The 19976-nt window shown below is 41.9% G+C and overlaps 1 protein-coding gene and 1 pseudogene across 3 annotated transcripts in view; one reads left to right on the forward strand and one right to left on the reverse strand.

The window, feature by feature from the left end:
• Positions 1-19976, forward strand: part of ST7 (suppression of tumorigenicity 7) — a 246223-nt gene that overhangs the window by 40441 nt on the left and 185806 nt on the right. The gene's annotated exons all lie outside the window — the stretch shown is intronic.
• LOC102417757 lies at positions 5778-6365 on the reverse strand (annotated as a pseudogene).

The following is a 19976-nucleotide window of genomic DNA, read 5'->3' on the forward strand; positions in this document are numbered from 1 at the left end:
TCCGTGAGTTAGCCTTCTTTTAGAATGCTAAGCCACAATATCACTTCAGTTCATGTGTTTAATTACTTTCTTTTCCTTTTCTAAAACATGAACATATTTTATATATGCTAAGTTTTCTAGGATACAGTAAGTTTATGAAATTGCCTCAAAAGAAATAATTACATTAGTTTTTCATAGGTAAATTAAATTTAGGTTCTTTGTAAGAAATAAGTTAATGTTTATGTATTCAGATTTTCAATCATTGGATAGACTTCAGGATGAGGGACAAAAGAAGAAATAGTGTATCCTGAGCTTGGCCAGCACTTCTTGTGACCAACCTGTTATGTTTTGTGCCAAAAATAATGGGTTAGTTCTGTCACTTCTGAATTATTGGTGCCATAATCCCCCAAATAGGCAGATAGAGTGGAACACAAAATGGGAACTTTCTTTTAGTTTTGTACATCTTTCAAGAGGAAGAAAAGAGAAAATTAAGAAATCCCTTGGTTTTGACTTTTGCTGAGACTTTCTTATTCTATATCTAATGATATTTTAAAGTACTGATTTTTAAGCAAACTGTAATAGGTGCATTATCATGTACGTGGAAAAAATTACAATAAAAAAGAACTGAAAATAGAATCTCGAATGTTTTTTTGTTTGTTTGTTTGCTTTTCAGTTGTCCCCCCCCCCCCCCATGTCACTCAGTTCTCTTTTGCTCTTTTGCAGTCCTAAACAGAAAGAAAATCTGGGTGATAGGGTCTGTGATAGGTTCTTTTTATAATATTCTAATGATTTATATAAATGATAAAATACAGTTCTGATTCTTCTTGTTTTTGCTTTAAACCCAGTACAAAGATAAAAGGTTTTCAGAATGGTAAAGTTTTGTTTTTATTCATTGCATTTCCTTCACTTAGGCAGTGGAGGAAGAATTTTATGTTTGTCTTTGTATAAAATAATTCTAAATACTGCTTTCAGGGGACATTAATTTATGCCAATGTGTGCCATTTATAGCAATTTCCAACAGGTATTATTTACATTAGTTTGTATCACTGTCTATATAAGATTTGAAGTACAATAATTTTCAGAACATTTCAGGGAAATAATTAGATTTCCTCATATTTATTCAATAATTAATATAGCTATAATGACATAATATGACATTGATTTAAAGATTTTTTTATTTCCTATCTTTGACTTTTAATATGGTATTTTATTAGGCTGTAAAACAAAATCTTTTCCTGTTGAGGATAAATATTTATGCCACAATATACGTGGGGAAGGTCTTTTTTCTTCTTCATTATCTGACTCATTGTACTGGTAAATAAACACATATTCCTCTACTTTTCCTTTAGTTAATGCTTTCTTAGAAAATTTTAAGAAGTGTGATGTAATTATATATAAAAAGTCAGCAAAAACATTAATGAAATATCAAGGTAATTAAAAGACAACTTCTCTATGGGCTGCTGTCAGGGGCTTCCAGAAAAGTCTCAGAAGAATTTGCTTTTTTCACAACCATTTAATTAACTTACTACAAATATGCTTCAGAAAAGCGCTGAGTCCCATGTGTACAGGATGTCTTCACCTTCAGCAAGACCAAGGTGTTGTGTTTTTTCAGGTGGAATTTGAATATAATTTATAAATCTCAGCAGAAGTTTTTAAACATATAAAAAGGATAATTTTGCCATGAACTTTGCCAGAATATCTCCTAAAATAAAGCCTCATGTTATTTGCTTCATAAACCTGTTGTATAGCAAAATGTTCACCGCTTTTCTGCAGGCCATCACATTCCCTGCCCTGGGCTTCTTTAGCAAAAAGCTTTTTTTAAATAACATTTGCTCCCCAGAGATGGGCCTCTGGAGAGCAAATGTTATTTTATCTGCAACAACGGTGAAGGCTTCCCAGCAAGTAAAGTGCCATGGAACAGAAGTAGATGGATTATGCTGTGCTCTGTATATGCTGGAGTATATTTAACAAGCTTAACACATGTTCATTAAAACAACACAAAACAACTCGCCCTAAAGAGGAACAAAACTAATCATGTATTTTGTTTTTGTTTTGGGTGTATTTTCTAAATTGGGTGTATCTCTTTAATTGGATGTATCTACTTTGTTTTGGGTGAATCACTTATAGAGCCCACAGCATGGCATTTTCACATAGTCAGTTAAGCCCTAGAGCAGTGATGGCGAACCTATGACATGCGTGTCAGAGGTGACACGCAAACTCATTTTTTTTGGTTGATTTTTCTTTGTTAAATGGCATTTAAATATATAAAATACATATAAAAAATGTAAGTCTTTGTTTTACTATGGTTGCAAATATCAAAAAATTTCTATATGTGACACGGCACCAGAGTTAAGTTAGGGTTTTTCAAAATGCTGGCATGCTGAGCTCAAAAGGTTCGCCATCACTGCCTTAGAGTAACCCTGTAGGGTAGAGCTCTTATTCTAATCTATATATCCTATATAACAAAGAGCTAATATGCTAATTAGACCGAACAGCAGAACAACCATCTGGACGACATTCTGGATGACCATCTGGACGAAGCCGGGGCTGTGAGGGGCTGCGAGGGCCAGCCGAGGCTGCGAGGGCTGGCCAGGGCTGCAAGGGCCGGCTGAGGCAGCTGGGGCTGCGAGGGCCAAGCCCCTTGCATAAATTTCATACATTGGTCCTCTAGTCTATACTAATAAAAGGGTACTATGCTAATTAGACCGGGTCGGCTAGACATCTTCCGGTCATCCTGCCTTCCTTCTGGACAAAGCCACGGTGGCAGGGGCCGAGGCAGAGGCGGTTAGGGGCGTTCAGGCCGTTAGGGGAGGGTAGTTAGGGGCGATCAGGCCAGCAGGGGAAGGCAGTTAGGGGCGATCAAGCTGGCAGGGGAGGGCAGTTAGGGGCTATCAGGCAGTCATGCAGGTGAGTGGTTAGGAGCCAGCGGTCCTGGATTGGAGAGGGTGCAGGCCAGGATGAGGGACCCCTCCTCCCTGTGCACAGATTTCGTGCACTGGGCCTCTCGTGTACGTGTGTGTGTGTGTGTGTGTGTGTGTGTGTGTGTGTGTGTATGTATATATATTTATATATATGCACACACATATACATACATACTAGTAAAAGCCTAAGCGACAGAACGACCGGAACGACCAGTTGCTATTACACACACTGACCACCAGGGGGCAGATGCTCAACACAGGAGAACAGGCCAGACACCAACAGACACCAATGGACCAGCACTGCTGGGACGATACCCACAGCGCTGCCAGCCTCCTGGAAGTTGGTCTCTTCCCTAGATGCTTTACAAGGAAGAAACAATATAAAAGCAGTTGCCAGGTGGCTCCCGACAACCAGCGTGAATGTCAGCGGGACGGATAAGGTTCCTGGACCAGCCAAGGTGTCCCACCACCTGCCCAGAGGGTCAATTGTGTTCCGCACCCCCCCCCTCGGCCCCTCCTCAGGACCCCACCCATGCGTGAATTTGTGCACCAGGCCTCTAGTTATACTGATAAGGAACTGAAGCTCAAGGAGGAAGTAATTGCCAAGATTCCATAGTTGGTTCAGAGTAGAACTGGGAATTTGAGGGCTTTTTGATTCAAGTATGGTCCTGGTGCATTTTCTTTTACAGTGTGTTCACCCTTCATTCTTTGTTCTCTCCAGTGCAGGTTGGGTATGTGGAACAGAAAGGAAGGGAGTGTAATCCAGGTCACCATTATCTTTCCCCTGGTAGCCTCTGACTGCATATTCTTCCCCCTCACAGCAGCCAGTGATCTTTTTGAAATATATTTGGATCATAGCCTTCCCTGCTTAAAAGCCTTCAGTGATTTTCTATTGTACTAAGAATGAAATTTGGAATACTTATTTTGGTCTACAAAACCAAGCACATTCTAGCTCCTGCTGATCTTTCCCTTGCTGGTCTAGTGTCCTCTGACCGTACATGGTTCCTGGAACCCCTCATATCCATGCTTGCCTCAAGACCTTAGCATTTGCACTTTCCTTTGTCTGCAGTTCTTAAGTTCTTTCGGACTATCTTCAACTGATCATCTTTCAGGTTTCAGCCCAAATGTAATTTCCTGAAGAGATACTTTAAATCTAAGCTCTCCTGTTTTACTTATATTCTTTTCTCCTAGCATTCTTTCTCCTTTATATTTACACTAGAGGCTGGTGCACGAAATTCCTGCACAGGCAGGGTTCCTAGGCCTGGCCAGCAATCAGGGACCATCTGTGGGGTGACCAGTGGGGCGATCAGTGGGGCGCTCACACCCACCTTGGCCTTGCACTGCCTGCCGGCCCCGCCCCCCATTGCCACTGCCGATTGCCATCTGTGGTGCAACTGGCAGGGCGATCGGGGCCCCCACTCGCACCCGCTTTGGCTTGGGCCGCCTGCTCACCAGCTCCACCCCCCTGCCAGTCGCCATCTGTGGGGCGACCGGTGTAGCGATCGGGGCCCCCACTCACACCGGCCTTGGCCTGGTGCCACCCACTCACCAGACCTGCCCCCTGCCGCCAGTTGCCGTCTGGGGTGTGACCGGGGCCCTCGCTCTCACCCGCCTTGGCCTGGTGCTGCCCACTCACCTGCTCCACCATCCCACCACAGTCCCACTCTCATCGGGGCCGTCGGGGCTGGTAGGTCCTCCACTGCCACCCACTGCCAGCACTGCATCACCAATGCCCACCATATTCTGCGCTGCCCCCTGGTGGTCAGTGCACATTTAACTCCCAGTCAGTCAAACTCCTGCCCGTGGGGACGCTTGCATATTAGCCTTTTATTATATAGGATAACTAGAGGCCTGGTGCACGAAAATTGTGCATGGCGGGAGGGGTCCTTCAGCCCGGCCTGCACCCTCTTGCAATCCGGGACACCTTGGGGGATGTCCAACTGCCAGTTTAGGCCCAATCCCGCAGCAGGATGGGGCCTAAACTGGCAGTCGGACATGCCTCTTGCAATCTGGGACCACTGGCTCCTAACTGCTCTCCTGCCTGCCTGCCTGATCGCCCCAACACCTCTGCCTGCCTGTCTGATCGCCCCTAACCACTCGCCTGCCTTCCTGATCACCTCTAACCACTCTGCATGCCTGCCTGATCACCCCTAACTGCCTGCCTGCCTGATCACCTCTAACTGCTTACCTGACTGCCTGATTGCCCCTAACCACTCACCTGCCTGCCTGATCTCCCCTAACCACTCTGCCTGCCTGTCTGATTGCCCCTAACCATTCTGTCTGCCTGCCTGATTGTCCCTAACTGCTTGCTTGCCTGCCTGATCACACCTAACTGCCTCTGCCTCGGCCCCCATTGCCGCGGCTTTGTCCGGAAGGTTGTTCAGCTGTCCAGTCTAATTAGCATATTATGCTTTTATTATTATAGATAATAATAATAACTAACAATTTGGGTTCCGTTTCAATGTGCCGGTCACTGAGTATTGCCTTTAACCCTGTTTATAGACTAGGAAGAAGATACTTTCCCAGATAACAGTAAATTGTGAACCAGGATTTACTAGTAAACCCAGGCTTCCTGCACAAGACTATAAACCCTGGGAAGGCAGGAGCCATATCTATGTATTGTTTTATTCCTAGTGCCTAGTATATATGTAGTACGAGTATTAAGTCTTCAAGAAATACATGTTGAACAAATGGCTTAAAAAAATTAAACATCAAAAAACCCCACAACACTTTAATTCCAGCCTAACCACTATAGGGGCAATGGGCAATGTCTGGGGCCAATCTTTGGGTACAGTGCTCCAAGAAGGTTCCTGAAGGGGACTTACCTTCAGGGAGCTGAGCACCAAACAGGACAGGGGCAGGCATGGGGAAAAGGCACTACTCCTTGGCGAAGGAGATCTTCATGGAGTTGTTCTGGGTATCATGGGCAGCCTCTGCCTGTGCCTCATCATCAAACTCCACGAAGGTGGCATTGCACCGCCCTGGGACTAGGCAGACCTCCTTGAAGCCAGGGAACAGGGTTAAAAGCATGGACAGCATGAACTCATTTTCTCAGGTAGGTTGTAAAGAATGTGCTTTGGTGGGTTTTCTGAAAGAGGCTTGGCAGGTGGCATCTGGCCCGGCATAAACTGCTGTGTGGGTATGGCCTCCAGTGGGATCTGGCTGGGTGCGAGGCCTGGAGGTGAGATCATGCCAGGGGTGGCATGTAGGGAGGCTGACCCTGCATGTGGTGCATGATGTGGGGCTCCTGAGTCATTGGTGGCATGCCCGGGACAGGCCCTGGGGCTGCCCCCACTGTGGGGGCAACTGCAGCCAAGGCTCCTGGCTCTTGGGATTCCTCTTCTGTGTATGGTCTCACTCCACAAAGGTGCCCTTCATCTGGGCAGTGATATCCGAGTTGGCCTTGGTGTACTGGATGCACATGTGCTTGTCGTAGAAGGGGAAACCCTGCATGGAGCGGGGCATTGGTGGTGCTGTGACCTTGTCACGACAAAAGCCTGGGTATCCAGGACCTGGCCAGATGGGGAGAAGACGGCACAGAGACTTACTGATTTTCTCATTGAGGTTGTTGATATGAATAGTGTGGTTGGGGCAGGAACTGCCATGAGAGACCTGCCGAGGTAGGGCAACAGAACCACAGTTCCAGCATGTGGCGCCTGCTGGGTTTGGGTCAAATGACTTTTTATTTTATTTTTAGAATTTTACTGAAATATAACTCACATACAGTAAAATCTGCCCCATTAAAGTATACAATTCAGTGGTTTTTAGAGGTGTGCAATATTATCACTATCTAATTTTAGAGTGATTGTATCACCCCCAACGAAACTCCTACCCATTAGCAGGCACTTTCCGTTTCCCCCTCCCCCTGTCCTTTGGAAACCACCAGTCCACTTTCTGTCTCTGTGGATTTTTATTCTGGAATTTTCATATAAATGAAATTATACAACATATGCCTTTTGTGGCTGGCTTCTTTAGTTTTGCACAATGTTTTCAAGGTCCATCCATATTGGGGCTTGCATCAGTGCTCCAGTACTCTGTTGCTGAATGGAATTCTATGTATGGATATACCACATTTAATTATTCATTAATCATTTGATGGGGATTTGGGTTGTTTGTACTTTCTAGTCGTATGAATAGTACTACCATGAGCATTTGTATACAAGTTTTTGCGAGTACATATGTTTTCAATTCTCATGGGAATCTTGTGGTAACTGTATGTTTAACATTTGGAAAAAAATCCCAAACTGTCTTCCAGAGTGGCACAATCACTAAGACCTGTCATGGAAATCCAGAGCTTGACAGTAGTTAAGAGCAGTGAAAACTGATTTTATTCAGGATTATTGTCATAGGGAGAAAGAGACCTCAGTATGAAACTGGGCTGAATTCCAGTACAACAAGGAAAAGTGGGGATTTATAGCCAAGGAGCAGGATGGGACTAGGGGGCAGGGAATCAGTAGATGGAAAATTACTAAGAAGGTAGGACAGTTCTTTGCTATACTGATCTAACAGGATTCTTTTATTTTTTGAATAAGTTTTTATTGATTTTTTTTTTTTTTTTTTAGAGAGAGAGGAAAGGAGAAGGAGAAATAGAAACATGAATGATGAGAGATAAACATTGATTGGCTGCCTCCTGCGTGCCCCCTACTGGGGATTGAGCCAGCAACCCAGGCATGTGCCCTTACTGGGAATCGAACCAGTGACCTCTTGGTATATGGGATGACCCTCAACCTATTGAGCCACACCAGCTGGGCCCTAACAGGATTCTTGCTGAAGGCAAGCCAGGGTGATCAGCTATCACTTGGTCAGATAGTGAAGGTGATTAAATATTAACGGTGGGGGATTCTGACTAAACCTACTTAATAAGATTTTTGCTAAAAACTGGGCAATGCAAGGCAGACAGGCAAGTCTAAAAGTCAAGGCCCAGTTGGAAAGAGGATTGAGAGGACCCCGATTAAAGTCTAGTCGAAGAGAGACTCTTTGTCAGACCCATAACAAATAATTCAGGTATTATCTGTCCGTGGTTTTCCCTCAACTGTATTAGCAAGGAGGTTCCAATAAATTATTTTAAATTTCCTTAAATTCTATATAGTTGACATTTCATTCAGCATCCAACAGATATGTATTGACTTGGTGTTGACTGATCTGGGATACAGCTTATGCACTATTTTCTTGAAGCTGGTAAAGCTACTTTATTTTAAATTTAATGCTCACAAATTAGTATTTGTGTTTTGTTTGTTTTAAAATCTGTATGGAAACATTTAGCAAATCTGATAGTTTAGGCCTCTTTGGTATATTCTCATTTATGCTGTACAGATAAAAGTGAAAGACAATATCATATATTATTGTAGGGTTCATAGTTTAGGACACTTGTTTCATTTAAATAAATTACTATTTCCACCATAAATGTACATTTTAAGCGTAATGAATACCTAATTTCTTTCTTCCTTTTTTCACTGTTCTTTTCTTTTATAAAAAGAGTTTTCTTCTGTGCTTCAGAGTGGTGTTGGCTCTGATCCAGTACTGAATTGTTTTATTACTATTATTACTTTATCCGATTTACTGAAACATTGTTAGAGTAGATCATTTATAAATTAACCAGCAGATGCTAAAAATGATTTCAACTTTCTCACAAACTGGTGTTTTTTTTAAAAATCCTCACTCGATATTTTTCCATTGATTTTTAGAGAGAGTGGAAGAGAGAGAGGGAAAGACAGAAAGAAATATTAATGTGAGAGAAACACATCAGTTGGTTGCCTCCTGCACGAGGCCTGATCAGGGCCCTGGCCGGGGAGGAGCCTGCTACCAAAGAATATGCCCTTGACCGGAATCGGACCTGGGACCTTTCGGTCTGCAGGCCGATGCTCTATCCACTGAGCCAAACCGGCTAGGTTTTAGAAACTGTTTAATCCTATATTTTTTCTACTTTACTACCACCCATCTGTAGTATGTCATGTATCTATAAATACTGCAAATTAAAATTTATTTTGAGGATTTAGCAATGCTCCTGAAAAGAATTGGCTGTCTTGGGGAGCTGGGAATCCAGAGTTGTTGCTCAGTTAGAAAAATGAAGGCCTCCCTGAGTGACTCAAGCAGAGCTTCCCCAAGGTTAGCTACAGCCTCTCCTGTGCAGTTAGTAACTAGTGTGTGCCGACTCTCTTGTAATGATTATAATTGCTTGGGTTACATTCACATTCATGACACATGCCTCTCACCTTATGTGGTGCTCATTCTCTGTTTCTTTAACTAATGTGCCATTTTGCCTTTCATTTTGGTGTGGGGAACTACGCTTTTAGGGGATGTAAAGCAGAGAGCAGCTGGGGGAAGAATGAATACTCGGAACCCAGTGCCAGGATTAACATACTGATGCAGATTCTGAGAAGGGATCTTTTGAGTTAGTTAAAAGGAAACACCAAGTGGAACTGCAGCTGGCCTTGCCCTGGCACGTGATGCTAGTCAAGGAGGTACTTGGCTTCACTCTGCTGCATTTCATTCTCGGGTTGCCAGCTGCTTCAAGCCAGCTGCTTGGGCACAGCTAAAGTAAAGGCAAGAAAATTATCACTATATACTTGTATTTTATGTTTGAAAATCTGCTATTAATATCTAAAGCTTAGAATGTTGGCAATAGCATGCGGATGAAAGCTTAAAACTTAGAGATCCAAAAGAAAAATAGTTTATCCTTTCTGCCTCTGCAGTAGTTTTCAAAGGTTGTGCCTCCCCTTTTTGGATAATTTTTAGAATAAAGGGAACATATTTTTCATTTTCACTCTTACAGTGTGATTAGATATAATTGAATTTTAATAAGTACATTGCAAAAATGAATAGGCATGTATTTTAAGTTTCATGGATTTAGAATTTGCAGGAAGAGGAAAGTAACTACTAAAATTTTTTTAAATATATTTTATTGATTTTTTACAGAGAGGAAGGGAGAGGGATAGAGAGTTAGAAACATCGATGAGACAGAAACATCGATCAGCTGCCTCCTGCACACCTCCTACTGGGGATGTGCCTGCAACCCAGGTACATGCCCATGACTGGAATCGAACCTGGGACCTTTTAGTCCGCATGCCGATGCTCTATCCACTGAACCAAACCGGTTAGGGCAGTGGTCGGCAAACTCATTAGTCAACAGAGCCAAATATCAACAGTACAACGATTGAAATCTCTTTTGAGAGCCAAATTTTTTAAACTTAAACTATATAGGTAGGTACATTATTAACTTAATTAGGGTACTCCTAAGGCTTAGGAAGAGCCACACTGAAGGGGACCAAAGAGCCGCATGCGGCTCTTGGGCCCCTTCAGTGTGGCTCTTCTAGCCTTAGAGTACCCTACGGGCGCACACATACAGTGCGATATAGCTTAAGTTTAAAAATTAAACTTCGTGGCCCATGCGCAGAAGCCACACTGAAGGGGCCAAAGAGCGCGTGTGTGTGGCTCGTGAGCCGCAGTTTGCCGAGCCACAGTTTGCTGACCACTGGGTTAGGGCACTACTAAAATTTAAATGCCATCCTGCAATGGACCTTCTGAATAAGAGCTTGATATGTAATTCAACCCTTCTCTTCTGTGAACTTGCCCATTTCAGATTCTAAACTTTATGTTTAGCAATAGACAATATTGCTTCCTTTTGCATCCTTTTGATTGATTATAATTACTAGAAGACTGTCTTAACTTGTTCCTTTATGGATTCTTCAGTGAAAAACACAGGTATTTAAGGGCATCAGAGTTTACACGAACCTTCCCAGTGCACATTGGAAGTACAGTTTGGTTCAAGGGTTACCAGTGTGCACCTCCTGAGCTGTGTCCCAGCTTTCAGGCTGTTCCCTTTGGGTCATGCTTCTCATACTTTCTTGCTGGATGTTTTAGAAACAGAATGGCATAGGATGCTGAAACAGGATCCCCTTGAAGTCCTTTTAAATTAGGTTAACTTTGCATCCTGCCTTGCAATATATTCATGATTATTTAAATATAAAAATATTTAATTATCATTTAATGAAGTAAAATTGATGCTTCAGGAAAGTATTGTAACTGACCACGCAGATTCTCTTGCCTGCCTCAGTGAAAGCCAAACTGGTGAGACAGGTGCTGGTACAAAAAGAAAGAGGTTTATTCAGGTGCTGCAACCTGGGAGAATGGTGGACTCTGATCTCAACGACCATCCCCCTTTCCTGTTCATGCCTATGGTTCTGAGAGGAATAGGGAGGAAAGGATTTTTTTTTCTATCAAATTATCTTTCTAGATTTTGGTGTACTGGGGCCCTGTCCATTCCTCTTTCTAGCTTTTGCCATGTTCAGGAACTGTCTACTCATATTTCTAGTTTTTTCGATGATCACTCTAAGAACCTCCCCCCTGTGCCATCTTGGCCAATGGGAGAGACTCCGAAACACTCCCTGATTGTCTATAGTAACAGTATGGTGCCGGAGGCTAAAGCAAACAGCAGTTAGCATAAAAGTGCAAAAAGAAACATTGGAAGGCCAATGGACTTTGATATTCGGCAGGGCTGAAAATCAGCATAAAACTGCCCTGCTGAGGGCGCAATGGCTTGAGGTGATTTCCCAACCCGATAATCTTTACATTGTTTACCAAACTTTACCTTTGATCTGCCTGTATGCATTGCTAAAGGGAAAATGTGTATTCAAGTAAATAAAAAGCAGACTAGGCGAGAACTCGGTGTGTCTTTTCAAGAAAGAGGCTCCACCTGGCCCCCAATGCCTTCTAAATTCATATTTCTTGTATAGCATTTTCATTTGTGTGTCGGCCACTCCTTCAGATCCTGAACCCCGCTGCCGCAGCAGTATGGCCTGTTTAAATTGGGGCTTCCTGATGTTATTTGCAACCTGGTTTGGAAAATCCTGGACATAGTGTGACTTTGGGGGACATTTTTTTTACCTAATAGTCCTTTACTTGGAGGCACCTAATAGATACCAGGTATTTTCAGAGCATGTGGTGGTAGAATTTTTATAGTTGCTAGCTTATTTCAGGTGTTTACACTTAGTGTTATGGAAAAAGGTCAGCCTGAAAGTCTAGCAGTCTGAGTTTTTAGACCTGGCTCACTATTACCTTGTGATATTGGACAAATTGCTTAACATCTTCAGGCTCCTTTTCTCATCCATGAAATGAGGGGCTGAACTATCATATATAATAAAAGCCTAATATGCTAAGTGTCCCACCGTTCAAACAGTCACTATGACGTGCACTGACCACTGGGGGGGCAGATGCTCCGACTGGTAGGTTAGCTTGCTGCTGGGGTCTGGCCGATTGGCACTGGACGAGAAGGACTGGACATGCCCTGGAGCCCTCCTGCGGTCCCTCTCTGGCTGGCCAACCTCTCATGACCCCTCCCTGGCGGGCTGGTCCTGATCAGCCCCAATTGGGACTGGGCGAGATGGGCCAGACACGCCCGGGAGCCCTCTTGCGGTCCGTCGCCAGCTCCAGTCGTGCACTGGTGGGGGTCCCTTGGCCTGGCCTGTGCCCTCTCGCAATCCGGGACCCCTCGGGGGATGTCGGAGAGCTGGTTTCAGCCCTATCACTGCAGGCCAGGCTGAGGGACCCCACCGGTGCACGAATCCATGCACCAGGCTTTTATTTAGAGATAAAGCAGCATGTTCCAAAGTATGTTTTGTTTTTCACACTAAGGCCTTTTATTAAAGTCATCCTCAGCCCTCTCCCTCCCCTCAGTTGGTGTCATTCTGTAATATTATATCTCTGAATGTCTTAAGATTCTAGATTGAAGGAAAAAAACAAGGAAGTATATTAGGTTTAAAAATGACCTATGTCTTTGCTCAGTTAGTGTTTCTGGTTTATTTTTTATTTTATTTTATTTTTTAAGTATATTTTATTGATTTTTTACAGAGAGGAAGGGAGAGGGATAGAGAGTTAGAAACATCGATGAGAGAGAAACATCGATCAGCTGCCTCCTGCACATCTCCTACTGGGGATGTGCCCGCAACCCAGGTACATGCCCTTGACCGGAATCAAACCTGGGACCCTTGAGTCCGCAGGCCGACGCTCTATCCACTGAGCCAAACCGGTTTCGGCTGTTTCTGGTTTAGTAGTAGATGTTTTGGTTTCAGAAATGCCAGGTCCTCTCAGATTATCTTTTGTACTTATTGGCAATTTTCCCTTAAAGCAACTCTTATTTTTGCATGTATTCACTCTTGATGGTTTTCTCTAAGAAGCCTATTGGAGAGAGTTCAAGTTTATTTTATTTTTAGAGAGAGAGAATTGGAGAGAGGAGAGAGAGAAAGATCAATGTGAGAGAGAAACATCCATCAGTTCCCTCCAGTATGCACCCTGACCGGGGATCAAACCCACAATCTGGTGTGTGCTGTGACTGGGAATCAAACCCACAAATGGGACGGCACTCCAACCAACTGAGCCACACAGACCAGGGCTAGAGAGTTCAGGTTTTAAAACTAAACAGAAAACTGCATGCTTATTAGTGGCATAGGTCCACTGAGAGATTCCATTGACGACAACTTTTGGGTTTTTGAAGCAGAAGTTTAATTACCACCTTTTCATTGAGTTTGATTTTTCACTTTTTGGGATCTGGCCAGGCAGAGCAATGCAGGTGAACAGGAGCCAGAAATAGGAGATTCAACCACTGCAACTGGCCCAGCTTCTGATATGGATTAAGGAAGTGAAGAGTGTCAGCTCAAGGTATAAACCAAAGAGGTGCTCAGGCAGTAAGGTACATGGTAGGCCACTGCAAAAGGGAGTTTGTGACAAAGAAAGGGGGAGCTAGTAACTTAAAACCTTATACTTACTGTTTGTAGAAGTGCCGGCAGGCTGAAACCCACCAGGGAGCACTGAGACTGAGCTTTGGTCTTTTTTTAAAATTTGTCCTATTTATTTATTTATTTATAAATTGTTTTATTGCTTAAAGTGTTACAAAGAGTATTATATATGTCTCCTTTTTTTTCTCCCCTTGACCCTCCCCTAGCCTTCCATGCCCCCCAGTGTCTTGTGTCCATTGATTAAGCTCCTATGCATGCATACAAGTCCTTTGGTTGATCTCTTACCTCCCCTCCCATCCCTCAACCCTCCCCAGCCTTCCCACTGTAGTTTGACAGTCTGTTCAATGTTGCTCTGCCTCTGTATCTATTTTTGCTCATCAGTTTATAATGGTCTTAATTATCCATAAATGAGTGAGATCATGTGGTATTTTTCTTTCGTTGACTGGCTTATTTCACTTAGCATAATGCTTTCCAGTTCCATCCATGCTGTCGCAAATGGTAAGAGTTCCTTCTTTTTTACAGCAGCGTAGTATTCCATCGTGTAGATGTACCACAGTTTTCTAATCCATTCATCTGCTGATGGGCACTTAGGCTGTTTCCAGATCTTAGCTATGGTGAATTGTGCTGCTATGAACATAGGGGTGCATATATCCTTTCTGATTGGTGTTTCTGGTTTTTTGGGATTTATTCCTAGAAGTGGGATCACTGGGTCAAATGGGAGTTCTATTTTTAACTTTTTGAGGAAACTCCATACTGTCTTCCACAGTGGCTGCACCAGTCTGCATTCCCACCAGCAGTGCACGAGTGTCCTTTTTCTCCACATCCTCTCCAGCACTTGTCGTTTGTTGATTTGTTGATGATAGCCATTCTGACAGGTGTGAGATGGTACCTCATTGTTGTTTTGATTTGCAATTCTCGGATGATTAGTGACTTTGAGCATGTTTTCATATGTCTCTTGGCTTTCTGAATGTCTTCTTTTGAAAAGTGTCTATTTAGGTCCTTTGCCCATTTTTTGGTTGGATTGTTTATCTTCCTTTTGTTAAGTTGTATGAGTTCCCTATACATGTTGGAGATTAAACCCTTATCGGTGATAACATTGGCAAATATGTTCTCCCATGCAGTGGGCTTTCTTATTGTTTTGTTGATGGTTTCTTTTGCTGTGCAGAAGCTTTTTATTTTGATGTAGTCCCATTTGTTTATTTTCTCTTTAGTTTCCAATGCCCTAGGAGCTGTATCGGTGAAGAAATTGCTTCGGCATATGTCTGAGATTTTGTTGCCTTTGGATTCCTCTAGTATTTGTATGGTTTCCCGTCGTACATTTAAGTCCTTTATCCATTTTGAGTTTATTTTTATGTATGGTGTAAGTTGGTGGTCTAGCATTTTTTTGCATGTATCTGTCCAATTTTCCCAACACCATTTATTGAAGAGACGGTCTTGACTCCATTGTATGTTCTTGCCTACTTTGTCAAATATTAATTGAGCATATTGGTTCGGACCGATTTCTGGGCTCTCTATTCTATTCCATTGACCTATATGTCTGTTCTTGTGCCAGTACCAAGCTGTTTTGAGAACAGTGGCTTTGTAAAACAGCTTTATATCTGGTATTGAGATCCCACCTACTTTGTTCTTCTTTCTCAGTATCGCTGCAGCTATTCGGGGTCTTTTTTTATTCCAGATGAATTTTTGGAGAGTTCGTTCTAGATCTGTGAAATATGCTGTTGGTATTTTAATGGGAAGTGCGTTGAATTTACAGATTGCTTTGGGTAGTATGGACATTTTAATGATGTTGATTCTATCAGTCCAAGAACATGGTATCCTCTTCCATCTGTTTATATCTTCCTCTATCTCTTTTTTCAACGTCCTGTAGTTTTCTGAGTAGAGGTCTTTTACATCTTTAGTTAAGTTTATTCCTAGGTATCTTAATTTTTTTTTGGTGCGATGGTAAATGGGATTGCTTTTTTAGTCTCTCTTTCTGTAAGTTCAGTATTGGTGTATAGAAATGCCATAGATTTCTTGGCATTAATTTTGTATCCTGCTACATTGCCAAATTCATTTATTAAGTCTAATAGTTTTTTTGATGGAGTGTTTAGGGTTTTTTATGTATAATATCATGTCACCTGCGAATAAGGACAGTTTTACTTCTTCTTTTCCAATTTGGATGCCTTTTATTTCTTCTTCTTGTCTAATTGCAATGGCTAATCCTTGCAGTACTATGTCGAACGGGAGTGGTGAGAGTGGGCATCCCTGTCTTGTTCCTGTTCTTAGGGGAAATGGTGTTAGTTTTTGTCCATTGAGTATGATGTTGGCTGTGGGTTTGTCATATATGGCTTTTATTATGTTGAGGTATGATCCTTCTATTCCCACCCTGCTGAGAGTTTTTATCAGAAATGGGTGTTGGATTTTGTCGAATGCTTTTTCTGCATCAATTGATATGACCATGTGGTTTTTTTCTTTCAATTTGTTTATGTGATGTATCACGTTTATTGCTTTGCGGATATTGTACCATCCTTGCATTCCTGGGATAAATCCTACTTGGTCATGGTGTATGATGTTTCTGATGTACTGCTGGATCCGATTTGCTAAGATTTTGTTGAGGATTTTGGCATCTATGTTCATGAGGGATATTGGCCTTTAATTCTCTTTCATTGTGTTGTCTTTCCCTGGTTTTGGTATTAGGGTGATGCTGGCTTCATAGAATGAGCTTGGAAGTGTTCCTTCCTCTTGAATTTTTTGTAGTAGTCTGAGGAGGGTAGGTTTTAGTTCTTCCTTGAATGTTTGGTAAAACTCCCCTGTGAAGCCGTCTGGTCCTGGGCTTTTGTTTTCTGGAAGCTTTTTGATGACTGCTTCAATTTCTTCCATAATTATTGGCCTATTGAGATTTTTAGATTCTTCCTGATTGAGTTTTGGAATGTTCTATTTTTCTAGGAATATGTCCATTTCCTCCAGGTTGTCTAGTTTTTTTGGAGTAGAGTTGTCCATAGTATTGTTTAACAATCATTTGTATTTCTGTGGGGTCTGTTGTTATTGTGCCTCTATCATTTCTGATTTTGTTTATTTGGGTCCTCTCTCTTTGCTTCTTTGTGAGCCTGGCTAGAGGTTCATCAATCTTGTTTATCCTTTCAAAGAACCAGCTCTTGGTTTCGTTGATATTATGTATTGTTTTTTTGGTCTCTATGTCATTTATTCCTGCTCTGATCTTTATTATCTACTTCCTTCTGCTCACTCTGGGCTTTTCATGTTGCTCTCTTTCTAATTCTTTGAGATGTAGAGTTAGATGATTTACTACCATTTTTTCTTGTTTTTTGAGGTAAGCCTGTAGGGTTATAAACTTCCCTCTCAGGACTGCTTTCATTGTGTCCCATAGGTTTTGGATTGTTGTGTTTTCATTGTCATTAGTTTCCAGGATGTTTTTAATTTCTTCTTTGATCTCATTGGTAACCTAATCAATATTTAATAACATGCTATTCAGCTTCCAAGTGTTTGAGTATTTTGGGTTGTTTTTATTGTAGTTTATTTCTAATATTATGCCATTGTGATCTGAGAAGATGCTTGGTATGATTTCAATCTTTTTGAATTTGGGGAGACTTTGCTTGTGGCCCAATATGTGGTCTATTTTTGAAAATGTCCCATGTGCACTTGAGAAGAAAGTATATTCTGTAGCTTTAGGGTGGAATGTTCTGAAGATGCCAATAAGTTCTTTCTGTTTTAGAGTTTCATTTAGGAGTCCTGTTTCCTTATTGATTTTTTTGTCCAGAAGATTTATCCAGTGATGTCAATGGGGTATTAAAGTCCCCTACTATGATTGTATTGCTGTCGATCTCTCCCTTGATATCCTCCAGAAGTTTTTTATATATAGATGCTCCTGTATTGGGTGCATATATGTTTACCAGAGTTATAGCCTCTTGTTGTATTGATCTCTTTATTATGAAGTGGCCTTCCTTATCATTGTTATGGCCTTCATTTTGATATCTATTTTGTCAGATATAATTATTTCTACCCCAGCTTTTTTTTTCATTTCCATTTGCCTGAAAATTTTTTTCCCATCCCTTCACTTTCAGTCTGTGTGAGTCCCAGGTTCTGAGGTGGGTCTCTTGTAGACAGTACAGACAGTCATCTGGTTACATTGGACACGATGTACATCGTTTCCTGGTTACATCACCATCTCCCATTTATTTATATAAAAAAAAGTTCTGTCATTTCGACATATGTACATTTGTGCTTTATGTTTTTTATTATTTATTTACCACAGGTAAAGGTCAGGAATTGTTATCTTTCTTTTAAATTACTTTTTACTGTTTCACTTCATTACTGTGTGGGCATCTTATTTTCCCTTCTCAAGGGGAGGGTCATTCTCATCTTTTTATTTTTCAACTGCAGGTTCTAGTTCTTGTACTTTTTATAAGTACATTCGGATAAATGAATGGGTTAGCTGATATTAGTAAATATAGAGCATTTACTGAAAAACATTTAGAAACTGGATGGCTATTCCATTACTCTTGTTACTATTCTTACCTCTTTTAGTTATTTCCATGCATTTATTTTTATTGATTTGAGAGAGAGAGAGAGAGAGAGAGAGAGAGAGAGAGAAAGAGAGAGAGATATTTGTTGTTCCACTTATTTATATATTCATTGGTTGATTCTTGTATGTGCCCTGACTGGGGTTGAATCTGCACCCTTGGTGTATCAGGATGATGCTCTAACCAACTGAGCTACCTGGCCAGGGCTGTCATGAGATTTAATAATTATCTGTTCAACCAGTTGATTGCTACAAGTATTTTGAACACTTTTAGGTAGTTATCTCTATTCTGGCCCATTTGGTAATGAGTTGCAACATTCAACTTGCAAACCTTCTAAAGCTTCTGTATATTTTTCGAAAGAACTTCCAATAAAGGAGGGGTACATGAGAAGTTGGTGACTAAATGCTTGTCAAGATGATGGAAAAGTCCAAGCACATTTTGCATGACTGATGCTGTGAGGAGCCCGTTGGAGCGCCAGTGTGAACACAAGAACCACTGAGAGTGTTCTTCTACAATACTGATTACAGCCATTCTGTAGAATTGTTTATTACAGCTCACTGTGGTGACGCCTGGCTTGTCTAGAACTCAGCAGTTCAGTCATTTCAACTCCCCAAACCACCAAGCTCTAAGAACAAAAAGGCGGGTGTACATAGCACATACAGATGAGCATCAGAGAGTTACAATGGGAGAGCACAGGTCTTATTTTACATAGTTCTAATGCACATCCTTGGGGCTCTGCTTAGCAGCTTTTTTGTTCTGTCCCCCACCCCAGCTCAAGGCTGAGTTAGAAGTACAAACTCTGTATTTCTAGAGCAACACTCAGAATTGCCTGTTAATTTGTTTCCAAGTCTGCCTCTTCCACAAACCCAGAGCTCCTATAGGACAACTATCAACTATGTATCATATATCTTTGTATCCCCAGTATTTTACACAGCCTAGCACACATTAAACACAAATATTTATTGAATGACCAAAGTTGGTTACCTGCCTTTGAGGCAGCAATAGAGTTTTAAGTAGCATGTTAAGAAGGAGAGAGAGCAGTTTGAAGCAGGCACACAGTAACAACAAATAATAATTAATACCTGATAACATATCAGGTAATAAAAATAGTATGATAAAGACACAAAAAACACATTAGTCTGGGATCACTTCATTTTGGAGGGAAAAAATATAGAGTACTTGAAGAGTTTTTGAAAACATTGCTGCATGCTCGCGCAGTACTACAATTTATGTTCATTTTGATGACTTGGAGCCAGCAATTAAAGATTGAAATATTTCTAGGATATTCTGTTTAAAGATGCAGTCAAATATGGAATGTGTTTTGGAAAGATTTCTTTGTAAAATTGCTTTAAAATGAAGTGTTTTTGGAGTTTAATGGTGTAAGTCAGTGGTTGGCAACCCGCGGCTCGCGAGCCACATGCGGCTCTTTGGCCCCTTGATTGTGGCTCTTCCACAAAATACCACATGCGGGCGCGCACGTACAGTGCAATTGAAACTTAGTGGCCCATGCGCAGAAGTCGGTTTTTGGCCTGGTCGAGTCTATTTTGAAGAAGTGGCGTTAGAAGAAGTGGGGGGTGTCGGTCAGTTGGTCGGTCGGTCGGGCGAGGGAGATGCAGCGCAGGCGGGCCGCGGGATGGGCAGCGTGGGGGAGGTACATTGTTTTGAGGTACATTCGCTGAGGTCAACCCCTTCCAACTCTCCCATCCACACTCGTCTATCTGAAACAAGTATACAAGACAAGTGTGGATGAGAGAGTTGGAAGGGGTCGACCTCAGCGAACGTACCTCAATCAGATTGAGGACGTTTTTAGCAAAGGCCAGCTTAGGAGT

Source organism: Myotis lucifugus, unplaced genomic scaffold (genome assembly GCF_000147115.1).
Source record: "Myotis lucifugus unplaced genomic scaffold, Myoluc2.0 scaffold_301, whole genome shotgun sequence".
Lineage (NCBI taxonomy): Eukaryota > Metazoa > Chordata > Mammalia > Chiroptera > Vespertilionidae > Myotis > Myotis lucifugus.